Source organism: Pinus tabuliformis, chromosome X (assembly GCF_031772625.1).
Source record: "Pinus tabuliformis cultivar Carrire ecotype Pingquan chromosome X, CPIR1, whole genome shotgun sequence".
Lineage (NCBI taxonomy): Eukaryota > Viridiplantae > Streptophyta > Pinopsida > Pinales > Pinaceae > Pinus > Pinus tabuliformis.
The window spans coordinates 20,605,611-20,632,940 of NC_142308.1; the positions used below are offsets into that span (position 1 = coordinate 20,605,611).

General features: G+C 34.1%; 1 long non-coding RNA gene across 1 annotated transcript; it reads right to left on the minus strand.

Annotated features, from left to right (window-relative positions):
• Nucleotides 1-18,896: 18,896 nt before the first annotated feature.
• LOC149138122 (uncharacterized) lies at nucleotides 18,897-19,425 on the minus strand. The gene is made up of 2 exons (XR_016264978.1): nucleotides 19,315-19,425; nucleotides 18,897-19,015 (listed from the first exon to the last, which is right to left on the minus strand). It is a non-coding gene; the product is annotated as an uncharacterized LOC149138122 (long non-coding RNA).
• Nucleotides 19,426-27,330: the final 7,905 nt, after the last annotated feature.

Sequence of the window (27,330 nt, forward strand, 5' to 3'; positions counted from 1 at the left end):
TCTTTAAAGTTTAAAATTAATGAAGTAATATTGAATAGTAAATAATTATATAATTAAAAAAAAAAAAAACATATTTCTTGTTCACTTTAAACATAGTATTATAATATTATCTCTAGTTTTTTATATTATATAATCTTCACACTATATTATATATAATTTTATAGCTATATATTCCCCGATCGGGGTGAAGGAAAGGACTCCACACATTGATGCTAAGAATTTAAGGACATGCAAGGTGGCGAGGGCGGTGGATACTTGGAGTAAATTTCCTGGAAACAGTTTTCATAAAGAGCAAGGGACTATGGCTGAGGGTGGCAGGCAGGCTAGAGTATATAGTATAGAGGGTCGCAGAAGGAAGAGGACGAGGAGGCAGCAGAGGATACAGGAGGACGATAGCTCTCAGGGGACTGATAACCACCAGAACATAAAGGAAAGCGAGGATAGGTTCAGGAGGAAGGATCAGGAGGTGACGGCAGAAGAGGGAACATACAGAGAAGGAGAGATGAGGAATACGCAGGAGGAATGCAGGGGGAGAGGGAGGTTCGAGGTTGGACAAGGCAGCCAGGGTAACATCCGTGGTCGGCCTTCTAGGAGAGGCAAGGGCAGAGGAAGCAGGGGGCGAGGAAACACCGGGCATGCTGGGGACTATGATTCTGAATCTCAGTCTCCCAACCAACGGAAAAGAGGTCGCCGCACCATGAACCAGATGGCCAGAGATGCGGAGCGCGCGTACAACAATGAGGGCAATGTGGAGATAAGAAGAATTATAGAGAATTTGGAAGAGAGAGTCCTGGAGGAGGCCTCGGACCCTGAGATGAATGAATGGAGCTCTCTTATGCCGGATCCTGGTAACACCAGGGGTCGCCTCTCCCAGTATAAATAGGCCCTGCATATATATTGGGTGATGAAGTGTCTGCTGGCCAAAGCAATGGAACAGATTGCGGAAGAAATGACTGAGATTGCGCAAGGGTACCCGAGCCTGAAAGAGGAAATGAAGAGTCTGCACGTCGCAATTCTGAAACAGGATAGAAAATTGGAGGATATCCAAAACACTCTGAAGCTGATAACCAAGGAGCACCGCGAGGAAGAGGTGAAACCGGAGATTATGGATGATTGATATGTCTTTGTTTTGCTTTCAAATTTCACCTGATAGGACCAATAGTATCAGTTTTGGCATAGGATGTGGAATGCATAAGATGATAGGGAAATAGTTCCTGCTGGTAGGTAGACTGAAGGTTTTGTTTTAAACTTGTTTATGCATTGTCTCAGCTTTATGTTGAAAACTTCTGACTTTTGGCGGCCCTCCTACCTGGTTTCCCTTCGGGGCGGGAGGAGGATCCCTGTTTTTGTATATAGTTTCGTTGGTTGATGTTAATAGAAAAGGCCCTACCATAGATTACAAAAAAAAAAAAAAAAAAAATTATAGTTATATATATTATTACTCTAGATTCATCTTAATTCCACATTTACCAAGTATTTAGAGGGATCAAATCTCTTTTCACTCTAAAAAAAGGTTTGCATCTTAAGGGATTTGATCTCTTTGCATTTTGTAGATCTTGAGTTAAGATGAATCTAGGCTAGTTTAATTTCCTCTTTTAAATGTGATATATTCCACATGGATATCATGGGTTCTAAATACCATGGGTCATTTTTATTTTTATTTTATTTTTATAAGGTTATTTTATTTTGTTATTTTTATTTTTATTTTATTTTGACCGAGTTAAAATATTAACATTACATTACACCAACCTAGATTCATCTTAACTCTAGATCTACCAAGGTTGAGAGGGATCAAATATTTTTCATTATAGAAGAGGTTTGCATCACAAGAGATTTGATCCTTCTAGCACTTGGTAGATCAGGAGTTAAGATGAATCTAAGTTGGTTTAATTCCCCCCTTTAAATAGACTATATTCCACATTAATACCATGGGTCATTTTTTAATTTTATTTTTATTTTATTTTTATAGGGTTATTCTTATTTTTATTAACATTTTATTTGTATAGGGTTATTTTTATTTTTTGAATTCAAGTTTTTGTGATTCATATTGTTTTGAGAAAAAAAGTTCAATAAGAAAAAAAAATTCCAAGGGTAAGTTTTAACAGTGAAACAATGCATCATTTAATAATATTTTAATTTGAATAAAAATCATTCAATGTAACAAACATGTTACTCATTAAAATATTTAATAGAAATTAAATAGTTTTAATTACTCATTAAAAGATTTTTTTTTTTGATGGGGTTAAAATGTTTACATATACTATGGGTTCTCAATACCATGGGTCATTTTTATTTTTATTAAAATTTTATTTTATAGGGTTATTTTTATTTTATTTTTTTACAACATCTATACCATAATGGGGTTAATACCATGGATTCTCAATACCATGGGTCATTTTTACTTTTATTAAAAAAAAAAAATTTTATTTTATTTTATTTATTTATTTATTTATTTTTATTTTTTTATGTTGTTACAACATCTCTACCATAATGGGCTTATTTTTATTAAGATGAAATGTGATATTGAAAAGTTTAAAATTAATGAAGTAATATTGGATTGTAAATAATTATATAGTTTTTCAAAAAAATCATTTTTCGAGTTCGTTCTAAACATAGTATTATAATATAATCTCTAGTTTCTAATATTATATTATAGTATAATTTTATTATATTATATAATCTTCATACTATATTATATATAATTTTATAGTCATATATATTACTAATCTAGATCCATCTTAACTCCACATCTATCAAGGGTGCAATGCCCTTGTTCCTACTCCAAGACATAATTGTGGATCACAATTTAGAATTCTATTGGTTATTATAACATTGACTTGTCTCAATTAATAGGAAGTACTTGTAAAAATTGTATAATTGTGCCTCAACACAAATTTTATGAAATATAAATACTTTCCATTCATATTAAAAAAGGTATTTGTTTTGTAAATAATTTATGATTTTGGACTTGAAATTAAATCTTCATTGCATTGATAAGATAAATATATGTAAATAATTTTTAAATATCGGCTCTATTACCTTTAACATTGTGCATCTGGATGGATTCATGGATCTTAGACCTAAACATATAACTATGATTTTGAAAAAACCATTCCAATTTATTTTCAATAATTAAAAAGCCAACTCCTTGGACTCCTTCACACGTCAAAAGTACAAGGCCGGCATATAAATTTCGACCAGTAATATTTATTAATTCATTTGAATTTCCTTTTTTCTTTTGGGAATTTGTGAACTAGTTTGATCTCAAGAATGGACTTTTATATCTCGAGAATTAGATTGACTTTGTTCTCTTTTTTAAATCATTTGAAGCCAAATTCCCGAAAATTGGCCTCACTTAGGGTGGTTGGTATTTTATGTTAGATAAATGGGATCTCTCTTGCCCCTATTTTCAAATTGTGTTAAAGATGGCCCATCTTTGTTATTTAGTTTAAAAATTAAATAAATCTATTGTAAGTTATTAAAACATCAAAGGGAAATTTGATTTAATTTTTGGGTTGAAAATTGTGAAGATAGGTTTATGGTTCTAGTGAATTACTTGATAAGTACATAATTGTTCTTTTATATGGTAGTGAAAGCTAAATATAAAATAATAGCTCATAATATTTTCAATGAAGCTTTTTTTAAAATAATTTTAATGCATATTAATTTAATAATATGAGTATGATAAATGAAATATTTGCTTTCATGAATCTTAACATGATATCATTAACATATTTGTTTTTTCTATATAACATTATATATCATAAAACACACATTATATTTACTTTCATGAATCTTGACATGATATAATAGCATATTTGCTTCTCTATATAACATTATATAACATTAAACACACATTCTAAAACACACTTTGGAGGTTTCAAGAAAAAAATTATGAGTTTCAATGGATCGTTTCATGAGTTACATGGAGGTCGGTAATGAGTGGAATGGTGGTAAGGAGAGTTCCACTGGTTATTATAATGTAGGGCAAAGTTATGTTATTTACATATGTATACTAGACATTAAATGTTTAAATTTAACTTTGTTAAATTTAAAATTCAAATTTTTCATTCATATATAACTTATTATGAACATGATTTATTATGAAAAAAGGAAAAAAATTAATAATTTATATTACATATAAGTTTGAATAAATATGTATTTTAGGACATTAGTATACTAGATCTTTAAAGTTTAAAATTAATGAAGTAATATTGAATAGTAAATAATTATATAATTAAAAAAAAAAAAAACATATTTCTTGTTCACTTTAAACATAGTATTATAATATTATCTCTAGTTTTTTATATTATATAATCTTCACACTATATTATATATAATTTTATAGCTATATATTCCCCGATCGGGGTGAAGGAAAGGACTCCAGACATTGATGCTAAGAATTTAAGGACATGCAAGGTGGCGAGGGCGGTGGATACTTGGAGTAAATTTCCTGGAAACAGTTTTCGTAAAGAGCAAGGGACTATGGCTGAGGGTGGCAGGCAGGCTAGAGTATATAGTGTAGAGGGTGGCAGAAGGAAGAGGACGACGAGGCAGCAGAGGATACAGGAGGACGATAGCTCTCAGGGGACTGATAACCACCAGAACGTAAAGGAAAGCGAGGAGAGGTTCAGGAGGAAGGATCAGGAGGTGACGGCAGAAGAGGGAATATACAGAGAAGGAGAGATGAGGAATATGCAGGAGGAATGCAGGGGGAGAGGGAGGTTCGAGGTCGGACAAGGCAGCCAGGGTAACATCCGTGGTCGGCCTTCTAGGAGAGGCAAGGGCAGAGGAAGCAGGGGACGAGGAAACACCGGGCATGCTGGGGACTATGATTCTGAATCTCAGTCTCCCAACCAACGGAAAAGAGGTCGCCGCACCATGAACCAGATGGCCAGAGATGCGGAGCGCGCGTACAACAATGAGGGCAATGTGGAGATAAGAAGAATTATAGAGAATTTGGAAGAGAGAGTCCTGGAGGAGGCCTCGGACCCTGAGATGAATGAATGGAGCTCTCTTATGCCGGATCCTGGTAACACCAGGGGTCGCCTCTCCCAGTATAAACAGGCCCTGCATATATATTGGGTGATGAAGTGTCTGCTGGCCAAAGCAATGGAACAGATTGCGGAAGAAATGACTGAGATTGCGCAAGGGTACCCGAGCCTGAAAGAGGAAATGAAGAGTCTGCACGTCACAATTCTGAAACAGGATAGAAAATTGGAGGATATCCAAAACACTCTGAAGCTGATAACCAAGGAGCACCGCGAGGAAGAGGTGAAACCGGAGATTATGGATGATTGATATGTCTTTGTTTTGCTTTCAAATTTCACCTGATAGGACCAATAGTATCAGTTTTGGCATAGGATGTGGAATGCATAAGATGATAGGGAAATAGTTCCTGCTGGTAGGTAGACTGAAGGTTTTGTTTTAAACTTGTTTATGCACTGTCTCAGCTTTATGTTGAAAACTTCTGACTTTTGGCGGCCCTCCTACCTGGTTTCCCTTCGGGGCGGGAGGAGGATCCCTGTTTTTGTATATAGTTTCGTTGGTTGATGTTAATAGAAAAGGCCCTACCATAGATTACAAAAAAAAAAAAAAAAAAAAAATTATAGTTATATATATTATTACTCTAGATTCATCTTAATTCCACATTTACCAAGTATTTAGAGGGATCAAATCTCTTTTCACTCTAAAAAAAGGTTTGCATCTTAAGGGATTTGATCTCTTTGCATTTTGTAGATCTTGAGTTAAGATGAATCTAGGTTAGTTTAATTTCCTCTTTTAAATGTGATATATTCCACATGGATATCATGGGTTCTAAATACCATGGGTCATTTTTATTTTTATTTTATTTTTATAAGGTTATTTTATTTTGTTATTTTTATTTTTATTTTATTTTGACCGAGTTAAAATATTAACATTACATTACACCAACCTAGATTCATCTTAACTCTAGATCTACCAAGGTTGAGAGGGATCAAATATTTTTCATTATAGAAGAGGTTTGCATCACAAGAGATTTGATCCTTCTAGCACTTGGTAGATCAGGAGTTAAGATGAATCTAAGTTGGTTTAATTCCCCCCTTTAAATAGACTATATTCCACATTAATACCATGGGTCATTTTTTAATTTTATTTTTATTTTATTTTTATAGGGTTATTCTTATTTTTATTAACATTTTATTTGTATAGGGTTATTTTTATTTTTTGAATTCAAGTTTTTGTGATTCATATTGTTTTGAGAAAAAAAGTTCAATAAGAAAAAAAAATTCCAAGGGTAAGTTTTAACAGTGAAACAATGCATCATTTAATAATATTTTAATTTGAATAAAAATCATTCAATGTAACAAACATGTTACTCATTAAAATATTTAATAGAAATTAAATAGTTTTAATTACTCATTAAAAGATTTTTTTTTTTGATGGGGTTAAAATGTTTACATATACTATGGGTTCTCAATACCATGGGTCATTTTTATTTTTATTAAAATTTTATTTTATAGGGTTATTTTTATTTTATTTTTTTACAACATCTATACCATAATGGGGTTAATACCATGGATTCTCAATACCATGGGTCATTTTTACTTTTATTAAAAAAAAATTATTTTATTTTATTTTATTTATTTATTTATTTTATTTTATTTTTTTATGTTGTTACAACATCTCTACCATAATGGGCTTATTTTTATTAAGATGAAATGTGATATTGAAAAGTTTAAAATTAATGAAGTAATATTGGATTGTAAATAATTATATAGTTTTTCAAAAAAATCATTTTTCGAGTTCGTTCTAAACATAGTATTATAATATAATCTCTAGTTTCTAATATTATATTATAGTATAATTTTATTATATTATATAATCTTCATACTATATTATATATAATTTTATAGTCATATATATTACTAATCTAGATCCATCTTAACTCCACATCTATCAAGGGTGCGCCCAGAGGGATTAAATCTCTTGTCACTTTAAAAAAAAAGTTTGCATCTTAAGGGATTTGATCTCTCTATGCATTTTGTAGATCTTGAGTTAAGATGGATCTAGGCTAGTTTAATTTCCTCTTTTAAATGTGATATATTCCACATGAATATCATGGGTTCTAAATACCATGAGTCATTTATTTTTATTTTATTTTAATAAGGTTATTTTATTTTGTTATTTTTATTTTTATTTTATTTTGACCGAGTTAAAATGTTAACATTACATTACATCAACCTAGATTAATCTTAACTCTGGATCTACCAAAGTTGAGAGGATTCAAATATTTTTCACTATAAAAGAGGTTTGCATCAAAAGAGATTTGATCCTTCTAGCAGTTGGTAGATGAGTTAAGATGGATCTAAGCTAGGTTAATTCCCCCCTTTAAAATAAGCTATATTCCACATGAATACCATGGGTCATTTTTTTTATTTATTTTTATTTTTATAAGGTTATTCTTATTTTTATTTTATTTTGACTGAGTTAAAATGTTTAAATATACCATGGATCATTTTATTTTTATTAATATTTTATTTTTATAGGGTTATTTTTATTTTTTTTAATTCAAGCTTTTGTGATTCATATTGTTTTGAGGAAAAAAATTCCAGCGGTCAAGTTTTAACGGTGAAACAATGCATCATTTAATAATATTTTATTTTGAATAAAAACCATTCACAAACATATTACTCATTAAAATATTGAAGTTGTCTTTAGTGCGACCTTTTGGAACCTTTTACGATGGGTTTTTCCAGTCAAATTTCTCTAAACCAGGAATTTATTGAAATCACAAGCCTGATGGGTAATCCTGTGCAATCTAAGCGCCCTAGGGGTTTTCCAAGGTGCTTACAGTAAAAAAAACTAGTTTAAATAACACAAATCAAGATTTCACTTCAAAAATTTTCCACAGAATTTTCAAAAAGTCGCACTAAAGACAACTCCTTAAAGTATTTAATGGAAATTAAATAATTTTAATTACTCATTAAAATATGTATTTTTATTTTTTTTGACGGGGTTAAAATGTTTACATATACCATGGGTTCTCAATACCATGGGTCATTTTTATTTTTATTAAAATTTTATTTTATAGGATTATTTTATTTTATTTTGTTACAACATCTATACCATAATGAGGTTAATACCATGGATTCTCAATACCATGGGTCATTTTTACTTTTATTAAAATTTTATTTTATAGGCTTATTTTTTTTATTTTATGTTGTTACAACATCTCTACCATAATGGGCTTATTTTTATTAAGATGAAATGTGATATTGAAAAGTTTAAAATTAATGAAGTAATATTGGATTGTAAATAATTATATAGTTTTCCAAAAAAATCATTTTTCGAGTTCGTTTTAAACATAGTATTATAATATAATCTCTAGTTTCTAATATTATATTATAGTATAATTTTATTATATTATATAATCTTCAGACTATATTATATATAATTTTATAGTCATATATATTACTAATCTAGATCCATCTTAACTCCACATCTATCAAGGGTGCGCCCAAAGGGATTAAGTCTCTTTTTACTTTAAAAAAAAAAGTTTGCATCTTAAGGGATTTGATCTCTCTATGCATTTTGTAGATCTTGAGTTAAGATGGATCTAGGCTAGTTTAATTTCCTCTTTTAAATGTGATATATTCCACATGAATATCATGGGTTCTAAATACCATGGGTCATTTATTTTTATTTTATTTTAATAAGGTTATTTTATTTTGTTATTTTTATTTTTATTTTATTTTGACCGAGTTAAAATGTTAACATTACATTACATCAACCTAGATTAATCTTAACTCTAGATCTACCAAAGTTGAGAGGATTCAAATATTTTTCACTATAAAAGAGGTTTGCATCAAAAGAGATTTGATCCTTCTAGCAGTTGGTAGATGAGTTAAGATGGATCTAAGCTAGTTTAATTCCCCCTTTAAAATAAGCTATATTCCACATGAATACCATGGGTCATTTTTTTTATTTATTTTTATTTTTATAGGGTTATTCTTATTTTTATTTTATTTTGACTGAGTTAAAATGTTTAAATATACCATGGATCATTTTATTTTTATTAATATTTTATTTTTATAGGGTTAATTTCATTTTTTTTTAATTCAAGCTTTTGTGATTCATATTGTTTTGAGGAAAAAAATTCCAGCGGAAGTTTTAACGGTGAAACAATGCATCATTTAATAATATTTTATTTTGAATAAAAACCATTCACAAACATATTACTCTTTAAAATATTGAAGTTGTCTTTAGTGCGACTTTTTGGAACCTTTTACGGTGGGTTTTTCCAGTCAAATTTCTCTAAAATTCGCCAAGAATTTATTGAAATCACAAGCTTGATGGGTAATCCTGTGCAATCTAAGTGCCCTAGGGGTTTTCCAAGGTGCTTACAGTAAAAAAACTAGTTTAAATAACACAAATCAAGATTTCACCTCAAAATTTTTCCACGGGATTTTCAAAAAGTCGCACTAAAGACAACTCCTTAAAGTATTTAATGGAAATTAAATAGTTTTAATTACTCATTAAAATATGTATTTTTATTTTATTTTGATGGGGTTAAAATGTTTACATATACCATGGGTTCTCAATACCATGGGTCATTTTTATTTTTATTAAAACTTATTTTTATTGAAAATTTGTTTTATAGGGTTATTGTTATTTTATTTTGTTGCAACATCTCTGCCATAATGGGGTCAATACCATGGCTTCTCAATACCATGGGTCATTTTTATTTTTATTAAAAAAATTATTTTATAGGGTTATTTTTATTTTATTTTGTTACAACATCTCTACTATGATGGGCTTATTTTTATTTTTATTTTGACCAAATTAAAATGTTTATATTACATTACAACATCTCTACCATACCAAGCTCTCTACACAATTACATTATGTTACAACATCCCTACAATTACATTATGTTACACAATAAAAACCTTATAATCTTATTATATTGTATAGTCTTCATATTATATTATAATATAGTCTCTAACAACTAATATAATCTTATATTATATTGAACATGGTATTATAAGATTAAATTAGTAAACATAATATAAAATATTATATAATGTTATGTTTAATATTAGATACTAATAGTTAACATTATTAACCATATATTAAGATTATATTTTTATTAATATAATATAAGGTTATATTAATATTATATAATAAGTGTTGAGTAATATAATATAACATCTAAAATGATAAAGAGATAGTGGTGGGGAGAGAGAGAGGGAGACACAGAGATGGAGGGGGAGAGAAGGGGGCGAGAGAGAAGGAGGGAGTGGGAGATAGAGATGGAGGGAGAGACAAAAGGAGATGGGAGAGAAAGAGAGAGAGAGGACTTGAGAGATAATGAGACTTGAGAGATAATGAGGGAGAAAGGAGAGCGGGAGGGAAGAGAGAGAGGGAGAGAAGGGAAGAGAGAGAAAGGGAGAGAAGGGGAAGAGAGAGAGGGAGGGAGAACGAGATAAATAGATATGGAGAGAGTGTGTGTATGTTTGGGGGTGAGATAGAGATACAAAGGGAGACATAGATATAGATGGAGGGGGAGAGAGGGAAGAAGAGAGAGACAAAGAGGGAAAGATAGATAGATATGGAGAGAGAGAACTTGTGTGTTTGGGGGGATGATATGGAGAGACAAAGAAGAAGAGGTGGAGGGAGATATAGATATAGATGGTGTTGGAGAACGCAATAAGGAACCTATTAATTGAATTTCTCCTTAACCTTAATAATTGCTTGTGAACTTTATTTATCTTCTTGTGTTTCTTTATTAGATATTTTCATCAAACAATTATCAAGAGAAAAAACAATAAAGACAATGGGCACAAGTATTAGGCTCCAAGCTAGGGCAAAACCCCTCCAAGGGGAAAACCCATAAAATCTCTTCTCTTATTTATAGAATTTGCTTTAAATGAGAAAACCAAGACCCAAAACCCTATACCAAGCCCTCCTCCAAGCACTAAGTCAACCCTCCAAGAATTCCTTCCAATTAGGTCAAATATCAACCTAGGCAACAATAATCAATCTTGCTTCAACTAACTTCTAGCTTTAACTTTGACCAGCTTGGACCTACAACTTTGACCCTACAGTTCCTGTAGAAACCCTAGATTCTTCGCACGTGTGAGAAAAAATAGCCCAAAAACAATTTTTTCTTCTCCTCCTTGACTTCTCCTTGCTTCCTTAACCTTCGCTCTAGTTTTCTTAATGTTTTCAGTTTTAGATTGAACTTCTTCTAGACGAGGTGTCTAAATGAGGTTTAGTATGCTCTTATTTATAGGATTTTCTTGAGGTCAGATACCCTTCTTTAGGCCAACTTCTTGCTAGCAGGGCCGACTTGTGCTAGGAGGCTCAAAATGACTTTCTAGACACAAACTAAATTCTTTTACAAGTTACATCTTTCCCAAATGGATCTTATATACATGGCATTGACTCATGACAATAAATCTTATAAAATTACAAACCCTAGAAGCATGAAGAATATGCTTTATCTGGAAGATCAATCAAAAGAAGCATGAAACCCATGCTTGAAAATAATAATTTTTCTTTCTTCTTTTGCTTGATACATAAAATATACATACCGACATGAGTACAATGACAATTATGAAGACCAAAACTAGTCACATTTTCCAACAGATGGTAGGGAGAGAGAGGGAAGAAGAGAGAGACAGAGAGAGGGAGGGAGATAGACATAGAGATGTAGGGGGTAGAGAAAGTGAAGAAGGAAGAGACACATAGAGATAAATACATATACTATATAATATTATATAGTGTTGAACATTGTTAATCATAGAGGAACAAGAAGTAATGTTTTTACAAAGGTAGAAGAAAATGGATATAATATTGAACATTATTAACCATAAAGGAACATGAAGTAGGGTTTTTACAAAAGATAAAAGAAATTGGATTTAGAAAGCCATGAATATTTTGGTTTTTCACTAAAATAGATGCATTGATTTCAATGTAGATGTTGATTCCTAATCCTATTTGATTGATTGCATTGGATGCATTGATTTCAGTGTAGTTGTTGATTTCTAATCTTATTTGATTACTTGCATTAGATGCATTTATTTCAATGTAGATGTTGATTTCTAATCCTATTTGATTGCTTGCACTAGATGCATTGATTTCAATATAGATGTTGATTTCTAATCATATTTGATTGCTTGCACTATATGCATTGATTTCAATGTAGATGCCAATTTCTAATCCTATTTGATTGCTTACGCTAGATGCATCAATTTTAATATAGATGTTTTTGAATGCTTTCACTAGATGCATTGATTTCATTGTAGATGTTGATTTTTTATTTGATGTAACTAGATGTATGATGTGCATTAATTTCAAAGTAATCAGATTAATAGTGTGCATTGATTTCAATATAAGCACAAACACAATTACTGACAATATGCATTGATTTATGTGTTAAGTAATTCAATCATAAATGAAATACTTGAATTTTCATCTTAAATAAAATGTTCACTTACCTGAAACATTTGCTTCTTGAAAGTGTAAATTATTTGTAATTGACTACATTCTTATTATTCTCATTTTCTATCATTCAACATTGTTAGTCACTTTGCATTCAAACGAGGTAATAGAAAACAACTACCATTGAAAAATACTTGAGGTTTAACACTCCATAAGTCACAATGATTGACTTTGGAGGAAGCTACTATTAATATTGGAGAGCAAGATAGATAAGGTGTGACGTTTACTGCAATAGCTCATATTAAATATTTGAATGGTATACAATTTCAACCGCCCTTTTCATATGATCCATATGAAAAGATGACAAAACTAACTAGTGTGACAATAAGAACAATAGAAGAAAATAGTTTGAGATTGATTACAATGAATACTATTTGTAATTACTACATTCTTATTATTCACATTTTCTATCATTGAACACAGTTACATTGTCACTTTGCATTCAAATTTGTATTTCGTCATTTTTCATAACTCAAGTTATTAATAGTCTCTATCATCTCAACAAACAGAGGTAACTAAACAAATGTAAAATTAAAATGACCAGATTAATCTTAGATATATTTAGCATATTTCAAATGATCAGAATAATTAGGTATTCAACAAATTTTCTATAGCCACACACGACTGAAACTAACCTAGATTCATCTTAACCCCAGATCTATGAAGCACTGAGAGGTATCAAATCTCTTGAGGTGCAAACCTTTCCTCAAGTTTTTCACTCAAAAAAATGGTTTGCACCTCGAGAGATTTGATCCCTTTCAATGCTTGATGAATCTAGAGTTAAGATGGATCTGAGTTGGTAAATTATTCAAACACTGAACCTAAAAACACATTTTTATAATATGTGTATGTGTGATCACAACTAAATTTAAGGATATAAATACAATGGCAATTTAAATAAAATGTATTAATTAAATTATTGAAATACCACGAATAGATGTCAAAAAAAAATTAATAAAGCAAATGCAAATCAAATTAGGATGCAATAGGTTTTGTGTAAGAGTTTTGAAAAAAAAAATGTGAAAGAGAAAATATAATAACTATCTATTTATCTGAATGGAGGCTTTTGTGAGTAGAGTTATTCATAGATCTGTCTTCTAGATCCATCACATAAATATTTTAAATTGTCAACACATTTCGAACGAGCTAGTGTGGTTCATCTTCAGGACAATTAAATGAAAAGAATTTGATCTAATAGGGGGATACAAAAGAGGGATAATTCCTACAAGCTCAAAGATTAGAGCAAAGGTCATAGAAAATAATTGTTAGAAAATAAATAAAATAAAAACAAATGATTAGGTCGAAGGGCAAGGAAAATAACCCTTGGGAAAAAATAAAATAAATAATAAATAATTATAATAAATAACTAGGGTAATTAAATTATTATAAAATGCTAGTAATAAATAAATATAAATACATTTTAAGATTATTAATATTTAGTGTTAAATATGCAATAATTTAAATAATAATAATATTCAATACATAACTAAGAAACCTAAGCCCAAGGAATATAAACTTAGGTTATTAATATTAAAGGATGCATATTAAAAAATTACCATATAGGGTTATAGAGTAACAAGATGGGTCAATTAAATTATTATAATAAAATATTAAAATAAATAAATGATGTTTAGGGTTAATAATAATTTAAATAAAAGGAATGATTTTTTAAGATATTATGTAATAATTAAATATTAATAATCTTAATTTATTATAAATAAATTATTATTAATAATTTAATATTTAAGGTAAATTAAATTTTAAGCAAAGGAATATAAAAATTAAAGAAATTAAAATTAAAATATATTATTTAATAAATAATTAATAAAAATATTTGTATTAAATCTCAACAAAAATTAAAATATTATATAATAATTAAATATTAATGATGATGATTAATGTCCACTAAGACTAATATGGTCTACCAGATCTTAAGAAAGGAGTGATTAATTGAAATTATTTAATATTTCATTTTTGTGATAAAGAAGAAGGGAGACTAGCAATTGTCCCAAAAGGTACAAAGAGAGGCCGATAGGATTATTAAATTGGAATTTTTGAATTTTTCTAGAAGAGTTAATTGGTTTGTGGAAAACCTTGTTTTCTTGCACTGGATCATTGTGCAATTACTTTTCTTTAGATGTTTTGTTTATATCTATATTACAAGGAACACATTGAATGTCTTATTTCATTTCTGCTATCCTTACTAATATCCTTTCCGTGCTTTTTCTTGATCAATTTGATGAAATATTCCATTATCCTTTGGTCAAAGTCCTCACCTGCATATTAGTGTACATCCTGGTAAGTTCAAAGCTCGAAAGCCAACCAAAAAAGTCAATGATAACCACCGTGCACGTATTCAAATTCATAATGTAAAACTGCCAGACAGAGTTCAGACAGATTACCTCCAAGATGGGTATCACCGTTTGTAGCCAAAACCTCAAAAACTCCGTTGTCAATAGTCAAAACGCTGACATCAAACGTGCCACCACCAAGATCAAAAACAACAATATTTTTCTCTCCACCCTTCTTGTCCAAGCCATAAGCTATTGCTAAGGAAAAATATTTACAAAGCTAATAGTGAAACTGTACTTGCAGAGTGATAGTTCTACGTGATACAGAATCAAAGTTCTACATCATAAAAATTATGAAAGGCAAACCAAACTGCAAAAGGCCTGAGACCCAGTACTCTGAAAACCAACCAGATCGATACAACCTGAGACCAAGTACTCTGAATACCAACCAGATCGATACAACCTGAGACCAAGTACTCTGAATACCAACCAGATTGATACAACCTTCCTAGCTACTGAGCTCTGGGTAGTTACTATATTCATGGATAATATTTAGCTTCAGAATAAGTGGCAGGACATACCTGAGTTTAATCTGGCCTCAATCATTTGGGATATCTTATTTCTTTTCTAGTTTATAACCAGGGAAACCTCAACACTTGCCATACCAGACAAGTATTAGCCAAAAACAATAGTCGGAGTTGCTAGAATTCCTTAGTGTTCCATTTAAAGAATTAAAGGCTCAGTGAAGGCATTCGAGGTCGTTGGTCTATGTGGGTGGTCGATGTATGCATACAAATTAATCCCAATTTAAGAAGTCCATTTTAACAAGTCGGTGTGCTATGCAAAAACACTGAAACCCAATAAAGAAATCCACAAAAGACCAAGCTAAATCACCACAATGAAATGTTAAAACTTCAAGCCTAGAAAAATACCAGAGTACTTTATTCAAATTCATAGCACCAATATGCCTGATTCTATATATAAACCTAGCCCAGATGAACAGAGTCGTCCATAGTCTCAAGTAGTAGAAGAAACTGCAAATTTTCCAAACCTAGAATCTCCCTACAAAACTCTTATTCCTAAACAGAAAACCAGACATAACCAAAATCTATGCAAAAAATGTTAACCAAACACAATCAAATGTGTGAGCATGTAAAGTCAACACAACAACTAAGGTGAAAATTTTGCAAAACAACCAAATCAAAACGTTGATAGTCATCATACACCCATACGGTAATGAATACAAGTGAATAACAACTCATTCCAGAAATCTTCAATCTAGAGCAACCCAACAAGTAAATCTTTGTTTCCATCACAGGAATAAGCATAATTTTGTGATTTTTTTCTTTCACGTTTTACTGAAATAAGTTCAAATCAATGTTTGAGGCATTCAATCTTCTACATAAACTCACAAACGAACCATACAAAACGTTGAAATGTGAAGGATCTAAGATTTTTACCTTTCAAAGGAAATTTTCACTTCAAGAACCTCTGATTAAACTTGAATTTATGCAAAATAAAACAGTTCGTAAAACCTTAACCGATACCAAATTTGACAATCAAACAAGCATTAAAAACAACCAGAAAACATACTAAAATTCCTGTTGATCTTTGCATCAACAACACAATCGTGCATATCAGTAACAGCTATAGGGATGTCCTTATTGTAGGCAGCACAGAGATTACATTGAAAACACAAATTCTATCGTTGTAAAAAATGCTCCAAAACAATAAAAGAGAAACAGAATATGCATGAGAGTCTACAAAAATAACTGAAACTCGTTACCATCGCTAATAAAACCATTGTCATCAGTAACCCTCTTCAAAGCAGAAAAATCGAAGTCTACCCTCTTCCGGGACATTAGAGGTTTGCTTTTGCTTTTCACAGATATATATAGTTGTTCATGGAAGCAAGATCAAAAGGAAGTCTTAAACGACAAAGTAAGAGGGACTTTGTAAACCCTCCTTATAACATTAAGAGATTTCTGTAAGCTCTCCAACATATCGAGCATAAAAAATCTGCAACAAAAGGTCTAGGGCTTCATCAATGATCAATGCTTCAAAGTTATAAACGACTCTATGTAGAAGAATTATAAAAGAGCTAAATTACAGATGCAGGGTTTTTGGAACTCTCAAAGATGAAGGTGCAAATATTGTTAAATCTACTGGTTGTTTCCATCACAACCCAATACAGGAATAAGCATAATTTTGTGATTTTTTTCTTTCACATTTTACTGAAATAAGTTCAAATCAATGTTTGAGGCATTCAATCTTCTACATAAACTCACAAACAAACCATACAAAACGTTGAAATGTGAAGGATCTAAGATTTTTACCTTTCAGAGGACATTTTCACTTCAGGAACCTCTGATTAAACTTGAATTTATGCAAAATAAAACAGCTCGTAAAACCTTAACCGATACCAAATTTGACAATCAAACAAGCATTAAAAACAACCAGAAAACATACCGAAATTCATGTTGATCTTCGCATCAACGCCACAATCGTGCATATCAGTAACAGCTATAAGGGTGTCCTTATTTTAGGCAGCACAGAGATTACATTGAAAGCACAAATTCTATCATTGTAAAAAATGCTCCAAAACAATAAAAGAGAAACAGAAGACGCGTGAGAGTCTACAAAAATAACTGAAACTCGTTACCATCGCTAATAAAACCGCTGTCATCAGTAACCCTCTTCAAAGCAGAAAAATCGAAGTCTACCCTCTTCCGGGACCTTAGAGGTTTGCTTTTTCTTTTCACATATATATATATATATATATAGTTGTTCATGGAAGCAAGATCAAAAGGAAGTCTTAAACGACAAAGTAAGAGGGACTTTGTAAACCCTCCTTATAACATTAAGAGATTTCTGTAAGTTCTCCAACATATCGAGCATAAAAAATATGCAACAAAAGGTCTAGGGCTTCATCAATGATCAATGCTTCAAAGTTATAAACGACTCTATGTAGAAGAATTATAAAATAGCTAAATTACAGATGCAGGGTTTTTGGAACTCTCAAAGATGAAGGTGCAAATATTGTTAAATCCACTGGTAAGAATTCCTCAACCTGCAAAGAACACAACAATGATGAGCAAATGAAATTGCAAAAATAAATTGAGAGTAATTATCAAATGCCAAAGAAGAGGGAAATGGAGCAAATCAAAGGTCTGATTCCCTCAAAGAAAAATGTTGCAACCCCATTTGCAAATGGTAAGGCCTTCGGACATTGAAACCGAACCCTTCTTTTTCCAGCTCATAATTCAGAAAAATACTCAACTTCTTCCATTTTAATACACAAAATCTTTTAATACACAAAATCAAGACATATAACAGATGAACACGATATAGCCATAACCTGTTGATTCGAAATCCATGAGTCTTCCAGATCGATGGTAGTCTTCCACTGAAATTATAAGTTCAAATCAATGTTTGAGGCATTCAATCTTCTACATAAACTCACAAACAAACCATACAAAAAGTTGAAATGTGAAGGATCTAAGATTTTTACCTTTCAGAGGACATTTTCACTTCAGGAATCTCTGATTAAACTTGAATTTATGCAAAATAGAACAGCTCGTAAAACCTTAACCGATACCAAATTTGACAATCAAACAAGCATTAAAAACAACCAGAAAACATACCGAAATTCATGTTGATCTTCGCATCAACGCCACAATCGTGCATATCAGTAACAGTTATAGGGATGTCCTTATTGTAGGCAGCACAGAGATTACATTGAAAACACAAATTCTATCGTTGTAAAAAATGCTCCAAAACAATAAAAGAGAAATAGAAGACGCGTGAGAGTCTACAAAAATAACTGAAACTCGTTACCATCGCTAATAAAACCGTTGTCATCAGTAACCCTCTTCAAAGCAGAAAAATCGAAGTCTACCCTCTTTCGGGACCTTAGAGGTTTGCTTTTGCTTTTCACAGATATATATAGTTGTTCATGGAAGTAAGATCAAAAGGAAGTCTTAAACGAAAAAGTAAGAGGGACTTTGTAAACCCTCCTTATAACATTAAGAGATTTCTATAAGCTCTCCAACATATCGAGCATAAAAAATCTGCAACAAAAGGTCTAGGGCTTCATCAATGATCAATGCTTCAAAGTTATAAACGACTCTATGTAGAAGAATTATAAAAGAGCTAAATTACAGATGCAGGGTTTTTGGAACTCTCAAAGATGAAGGTGCAAATATTGTTAAATCCACTGGTAAGAATTCCTCAACCTGCAAAGAACACAACAATGATGAGCAAATGAAATTGCAAAAATAAATTGAGAGTAATTATTAAATGCCAAAGAAGAGGGAAATGGAGCAAATCAAAGGCCTGATTCCCTCAAAGAAAAACGATGCAAACCCATTTGCAAATGGTAAGGCCTTCGGACATTTCAATGCGCAAAAAATTGAACCCTTCTTTTTCCAGCTCATAATTCAGAAAAATACTCAACTTCTTCCATTTTAATACATAAAATCTTTTAATACACAAAATCAATACATATAACAGATGAACACGATATAGCCATAACCTGTTGATTCGAAATCCATGAGTCTTCCAGATCGATGTTAGTCTTCCACTGAAATTATTGTTCGATAAATCCACCCATGCAACTTGGTTATTTCCCAATAGATCCTCCGCCATGCCATGTATTGCAACCCTGCAACTAGGTTAAATTGGCGATACACTGTAGGATACCATACCACGGTGGTATACATCCATGTATTGCAGGTGTTATTTCGAACAATAATTTCAGTGGTAGAATACCATCGGGAAGAGGAGCAACCAAAAAGGAAAGACAATATTCGCTCACAGAACATACAAACATCAAGCAACCATTACTTTCTTTTACAAGTTCAGTGTCCTTCAAACCAAGTCTAGTGTCCTTCAAACCCTAAGTTGTGTTCCTCGCTATAGGGTTTGTGTTCCTCACTACCTAGATATCTACCAATAAAATATAAACAAGAATCCTAATTCCAATAGCCCGCCATTAACTGTCAAGAAAAAGCTATGAACCCTTAAGTGGGCTTCAGATCGTCAAACATGGACGCCCATGACCAAATCCCGCCACTATTAATAGGCGAAACTCGATCATTATGCTGAGGAGTACAGTCGCGAAAATCCTCTGGCTCGGCTTTCAATCTCAAGGGACTTTTCTTCTTCTTGGCATCCCCGCGCCCAAAAACCACCGCCTCCCCATTCTTGAGAGCTAGAGTAGGCGGTAACCCGCCCAAGCGCCTACAGCTGCGATTTCCTCTAAAAAATACCTTCGAAGCTGAGACATACAGAGTCGGCTCCGAAGGCGGTGGCGGGCGGAGAAAACCGCGAACAAATCTCTAAATGTAGAACAGGAAGAGTAGAAAACGGACAGACATGGTGGAAGAAAATAGGAAGTTCTCCGAAATTGCTGAGGAGAAACAGAAATTGCACGACAAATGTGAAGAATTTGCCCGCTGAATGTGCACGCTAGCTGTCAAGCTTAGAAACAAAAGGACGACGAAAAGGCTCACTCAAAGGAAGGCCCATTGGCCTAAATATAATAATTAAATATTAATGATGATGATTAATGTCCACTAAGACTAATATGGTCTACCAGATCTTAAGAAAGGAGTGATTAATTGAGATTATTTAATATTTTATTTTTGTGATAAAGAAGAAGGGAGACAAGTGTTCCTAGTCACTGTAGTTTTGCTAACTTAACAAGTCAATAAGGTTGGTAGTGTGGCAAATGTTTTGAAAATGGAAATTGATGTGAGTAAGGTTCGAACAATCCAACAGAAAGTGGTTTTCATCATCGACTCTCTTAGTATCGCAAAGAAGGCAAATTCTTTTGTCCCAAGGTGTTTTGAGAATAGACCAACGCTCAATTTCACTTCGAAGCTCGTGGGAATTAGTTCTTATCTTGTAATGTTCGTTTTATTCTTAGCACTGGTCAAGACAAAAAGGTAGTTCTGGTTAGCAAGAGTTGGGTTCATCATCTCCTTGTAATACCTTAGCTTCCTTCTCCCCTCTAACTCCTTATCACTCCACAACTTATTCTTAAATTTGGAAGTAATGGTGTTTTTAATATTATCCTTATTCTCCAAGATGATCTCCTCCTTTATCCCCCAATGGCCGAGCCAACATTTGGCATCCTTATGCCAACCTCGTTTGAATCAAAGATGTGGTTTTTGACTAAGGTTAGAAGCGATTTTGGGGAGCCTCTTGGCTTCCATGTTAGACAACTTCTTATATATCAGATATCTAAACATAGCCATGCTTTCAATGGGGGGAATGGTAGCTTCAAGCAAGAGAATAGGGTAGGGATTATTACCATTAATCTTGAGGTTGTAGGTTATAATTTGCTTTTGAATCATTTAAGTATCTTTCTCCATGAATCTATGGATATACTGCAACCCCACACCTCACATCCATGCAAAATAACATGGGTGATGATAGTCTCGAAGATGGAATTTTCTTTTACTCCAAACCTAAATATCAGTTGACTTACAATTGTTTTCAAGCTCATAGTACACTTTCCAACTTCCTATAATACTTTTCTCAATGCTATAGTTCCAATTGAGTTGATGGTGAATGTCAATACCTACATATTTGTATGAAGAAACCTTCTCTAAGTAATTGTTATCATAAATGAAATTATCAGAGTTGATATTTTTGGATTTAAGTATCATGACTTCAGTCTTGTGAGTATTAACAATCATACCCGTCTTGGAGCAGTAATCATGGAGAGTTCTAAGTTGCTTGTCGATATCACCAAGGCTTCTGGCAAGAAGAAAAATATCATTGGCATAAAGGAGAAGAGTAATGTGTTAGTGTCCAACCCTAACCCATTTATTTATGTAATAAACCCAATAGGGTCGAGTCATAGTCATATTTATTTAAAGATTCAATAAAGCCCGTATTAGTAATTGTAATTTGTTGACCCGCATTTATGAAAGGGACCACAGTTAGTTGCAAACGGGCCATAATATTAGATATACGGTATTGAGATAACCATGGTAATGATCCATGGTATTGTATGTATGAATCCTATATAGAGGCTAGAGACTCCCCATTGAGAAATGTCGAGTATTATTTTGTAATCGAGCTCTGCTCTGCTGGAGGTTGCCCCCTCGAAGAGGCAAGTGAACATTGCTTTTATCTCTGAATAATAAAATACTTGTTGTTTATCTCCTTTTATTATGTGTTCTGGGTTGTATTTCTTCACATATTTGGCATTCTCGCACGTCAAGAGCATAACAAGTGGTATCAGAACACTTTCTAGGGCCGGTGGTACCTCCATTTTTGGCATATTTTTCTTTTAGGCTAGAGACGTGTTTCAGCGTCTTTAAACCATGGGATCTGTTGTTGAGCACATAAACTTATGGATTTGGGGAGGCATGCACGTAGGAAATACAAGAGGTGGTCATGCTTGTTGGACTCCCTTGTAACCCCTGTGGGAACCCCTTCGAGTAGTAGCACATTAGACAGAACTGCACACTGACTGCCTTTCATGTACCCTCTGGATATATCGAAAGTCCCCTAGGCTCACTTGAAACCTCACCTTAGATAATTCGTCGACCGTCTTGCTGCTATAGTACACGGAGAACATCACTCGAGGAGATTACTCACACATACGATAGGGTAGTCGAGTAGTACGGCTAAGGGTACGGTTGATCCTCCTTAGTTAGTGCCTTAAAAGATTAGGTCAAGTACTATTGTTGGACCCTTATGTATATTGCAATCTATAGCACCTGATACTCCTTTGAGGCCATAGTTCCCTCGACTCCCTGAAGATCGCCTAATATCTTATTTGCCAGATCAGATCCACCAGTTGGGGTTCTACCACAGTAGTACGATTCAGATCTAGCAGTTGGGGTTCTATCGCCGCTGCAACAATCATATCCACCAGTTGAGGTTATACCACCACAGTACCATTCAGATCTAGCAGTTGGGGTTCTGTCGCCACTGTCGTCCAACACACATTCCGTTGTTTGGGTTTCATAGGCAGATCTGACCATCTGTGCAGTGAGGCTTGTGGATCCTATAATATGGGCCCGATTTTCACAAGACATTGGGTAGGATCAAGTTTTCTAGAATCTGGCCACTACAGTATTGATCAGCGGGGAGTAAGCCTGAGGCCTTCCTGGGACGCTTACAAGAGACTTAGCCCATAAGATTCAGGACAACGATCTAATCACAGTGGTACCATTCACTTGCTAACTTCAATTTTCGGGTAGTCCCAAATTTTTTCAAAGTAACGTCAAGTGACCGAGATCTGTGTATGGTAGAAACCAAAGCTCATGGCCAACAAGAAGATCGAGCGCGTTGAACAAAAGTTGGATTCTTTCGCGGGAGAGATGCAGAAATTCATGGCCACAATTCAATAGGAGCACGTCGGGGTTGCATCCATAGGCACATGGTATTAATGAAGACCTTGAAGGAGAATGTAGCCATCATATTCACTTCCATGGAAGTCACCAACATCCCACTCTAGGCCACCCAAGTTGGACATGTATAAATTTGATGGCTCTAATCTGGCAGTATGGGTAGCACAAATGGAACAATATTTCATTCTAAATGATATCTGAGATGATCAAACTAAACTACGTGTGGGAGCCCTTTACTTGGACCAAGAGAGATGGCAATGGTGGCAGTGGCATCGAAAATTCTATCCCAGGAACATAACTTGGCAGGTGTTCTCAAAATCTCTTTGTGACCGCTTTGACAGAGAATCTAATTTTTTGGGTCGTCTTACTAAGCTCCGACAGACAGGCACAATAAAAGACTACATTGCAGCATTTGAGACATTGGCCATCCACATAGAAGGCATAGGAGATGAATTCTACTTGGAATGTTTTATAAGTGGTCTCAAAGAAGCCATCCAAGCACATGTTCGAATGCACCACCCACCTACATGGATAGACACTTGCACAAAGGCTATTGAAGTGGAACATGCTTTAGCTGCCCAGTCTCCTCGTCCAAATTTCATAGCCAAGGGACACCCCACCCAGGCTCAGGGCCCTACCCAAACACTTAAGGTTCAAAAGGTGTCTCCAACAAAAATGGCTGAAAGAAGAAAACAAGGATTGTGCTACTACTGTGATGACAAATACTCCTCGGGGCATAAATGCAAGGAACCAAAATTCTTTCAAATTGATGTTACTGATCACAGCTCATCTGAGGAAGCCCCACCCCTTGGGGGACCAGAGGACGAAGTTGAGGAAACCCAACAGGACAATGAGCTCACAGCTATGCCAGAGGAACCAATTATCTCGCTACATGCTTTGGCGGGCATTTTTGCGCCCCAAACTCTCAAAATCAGAGGCTTTATTAAACATTGCCCTATAGTAGTATTGATTGATAGTGGTAAAACACTCATAACTTTATCCATTAGCGAGTCGCCGAAGCTGTTCATTGTTTTGTAAGGGCAGTCTCTAATTTCCAGGTCCTGATTGCTGATGGGGGGACAATGAAATGTGAAGGCCGTTACGAAAATATTAAACTTCAGATGGGAGACTACCACCTAAAGACCCACATGTTTGTGATTAACATGGGTGGTTGTGACATTGTCTTGGGTGCTAAATGGCTTCTTACACTAGGCCCAATCACAATGGATTTCCAAGAGTTATATATGATATTTAAGTAGAATGACCACATACATACCCTCTGTGGACTCCAGGCAGGTGCTCCTTCTATCATTAGCTTGCATTGAATGGAAAAGTTGTTGAAAAGGGGCCATCATGGAGTTATCACCCAGTTTAATGCCATCCAGGCCATAGAACCCACTACTCTTCATATTCATCCTGAGATGCAATAGGTCTTAAACTGCCACTAGTTGGTATTTGACAAACCTAAAGAGCTTCCACCCTCTAGAGGGGAACATGATCATAGCATCACTTTGGTCCCAGGGGCCCAACCACCTAATGTGCGCCCATATCGATATCCTTTCGCCCAAAAGAATGAAATTGAAAAAATCATCAAGCAACTCCTTGAAGTAGGTGTTATTCGTCCTAACATCAACCCTTATTCATCACTAGTGGTCATGGTGCTCAAGAAAGATGGGGAATGACGCATGTGTCCGGAATTTCGGGCCCTCAACAAGCTCACTGTCAAAGACAAATTCCCTATCCCGGTTGTTGATGATCTGCTTGATGAACTACATGGTGCTCAATTCTTTACCAAGCTCAATCTTCGCTCTAGCTATCACCAAATCTGCATGAAGGAAGTAGACATTCCCAAGAATTCTTTCCGCACTCATGAAGGCCATTATGAATTCTTGGTCATGCCATTTGGTCTCTGTAATGCTCCATCCACTTTTCAAAGCCTCATGAATCACGTGATGAAACCATATCTCCAAAAATTTGTCCTCGTGTTCTTTGATGACACTCTCATCTACAACCTAACCTGGGAAAAACATCTCCATCATGTAGACCTAATCTTGCAACTCCTTCAGAATCACAAATTATTTGTCAAATTGTCCAAATTCTCTTTTGGTGTGGAAGAAGTTGAGTATTTGGGACACATTGTGGGTCGTGAAGGTGTCAGGGTTGATCCCAAAAAGATATAGGCAATGCAAGATTGGCCCCAACCAAAAAACTTGAAGAGTCTAAGGGGATTCTTGGGTCTCATTGGCTGCTATCGCAAATTTGTCCACAATCATGGTCGCATTGCTAGACCCCTCACTAACCTTCTCAAGAAAAAATCATTCCTCTGGATTGATGCAGTACAACAGGCGTTTGTGGCTCTCAAACAAGCCATGTGTTCCACTCCAGTATTAGCACTACTTGACTTCACCAAATCTTTTGTGATTGAATGTGATGCTTCAGGTACTAGTATTGGTGTTGTCTTAATGCAGGAAGGTCAACCCTTGGCTTTCACCGACCAACAACTGAGTGGGAAACATCTGGGACAATCTACCTATGAGAAAGAGATGATGGCCATCTTACATGCAGTAGATACCTGGCGACCATACTTATTGGGACGACGTTTCCAAATTCGCACAGACCATCAAAGCCTCAAATATTTTTTGGAGCAACGTCTATCATCGCCACAAAAAAAAAAGTGTCTGGCCAAAATGTTGGGATATGATTATGAGATAATTTACAAGAAAGGGCATGACAATGTAGTAGCAAAAGCTTTATCGTGCCAATTTGAGGATGAAAGCACCCTGCTATTAATCTCTCTTCCCATACCAGATTGGATTGAAGAGGCCCGTAAGGAATGGTTTTCACACCCCTCTCTCTCCCAACTCATTAATAACTTGAGAGCAGATCCTAATTCCTCAGTTGGATACTCTTGGAAGGATGAGATTCTTCACTACAAGGATCGAGTAGTGATATCGCCGACATCCACCCTCAAAACTCGCATTTTGGCAGAGTTGCACTCATCTCCCACTGCCGGGCATGCAGGCTTTCAGAAGACTTATGCTCGCACTCGTCGTTCTTTCTTTTGGACGGGCATGAAGAATGACATTCTTACCTTTGTAGCTAAATGTGATGTGTCTCAACACCACAAAGGAGAAACAATCAAGTCACCAGGAACCTTAATACCATTGTTAATCCCTGCCTTCGTCTGGAAGAATTTTTATATGGATTTCATTACTGGTCTACTAAAGTCGGGAAACAAATTAGTCATCATGGTGGTTGTGGACATACTTTCTAAATATGCTCATTTTTGCGCTCTACCCCACCCATTTACCCCAACTTTGGTGGCTCAAGCTTTCATGGACCAAATCTTTAAACTACATGGCATGCCAACTTCCATTGTGTCTAATCGTGACCCGACTTTCACCAGCAAATTTTGGCAAGAACTTTTCAAGCTACAAGGCACCCAACTCCAACTAAGTACTGCCTATCATCCCCAAACTGATGGTCAAACTGAAGCAGTTGACAAATGTTTGGAGACATACCTAAGGTGCTTGACTTCAGAAAAGCAACATCAATGGTTACAATGGCTACCTTTAGTTGAATGGTGGTATAATACTAACTATCATGAAGCCACCAAGAGGACTCCATATGAAGCAGTGTATGGCCAACTCCCACCTTCACCTATTTCTTATATCCATGGATGCTTTAAGGTGCAAGCATTTGATCAACTCCTACAGAATGTGTCACCTTGATAGCTTTTCTCAAAGATAATCTCCATCAAGCTCAAAATCGAATGAAGCAACAGGCAGACAAGTATCGTCCAGAGCACACATTCCAAGAAGGGGATCAGGTATTCCCATATAAGAAAACATCGCTCAAAGAAAAGGGTTGCCAGAAATTAGCTCCAAAATTCCACGAACCTTATCAAATAATTCAGCACATTGGAGCAGTAGCCTACAAGCTGGCCTTGCCAACAATTTCAAAAATCCATCCAGTCTTCCATGGATCATGTGTAGAATTTCCCACTGTAGATCAATAGATTATGCAATATACTAAAGAAAAATACAAGATCTACTTCTACAACCAACTATGCGGAAACTTAATCGAATATGAGAAAGATCAATAAGAACACATATAACTGAGATGAGAAAGCAATCACACATGAACACAGAAGAATAATTATGGGGAAAGCATCAGCC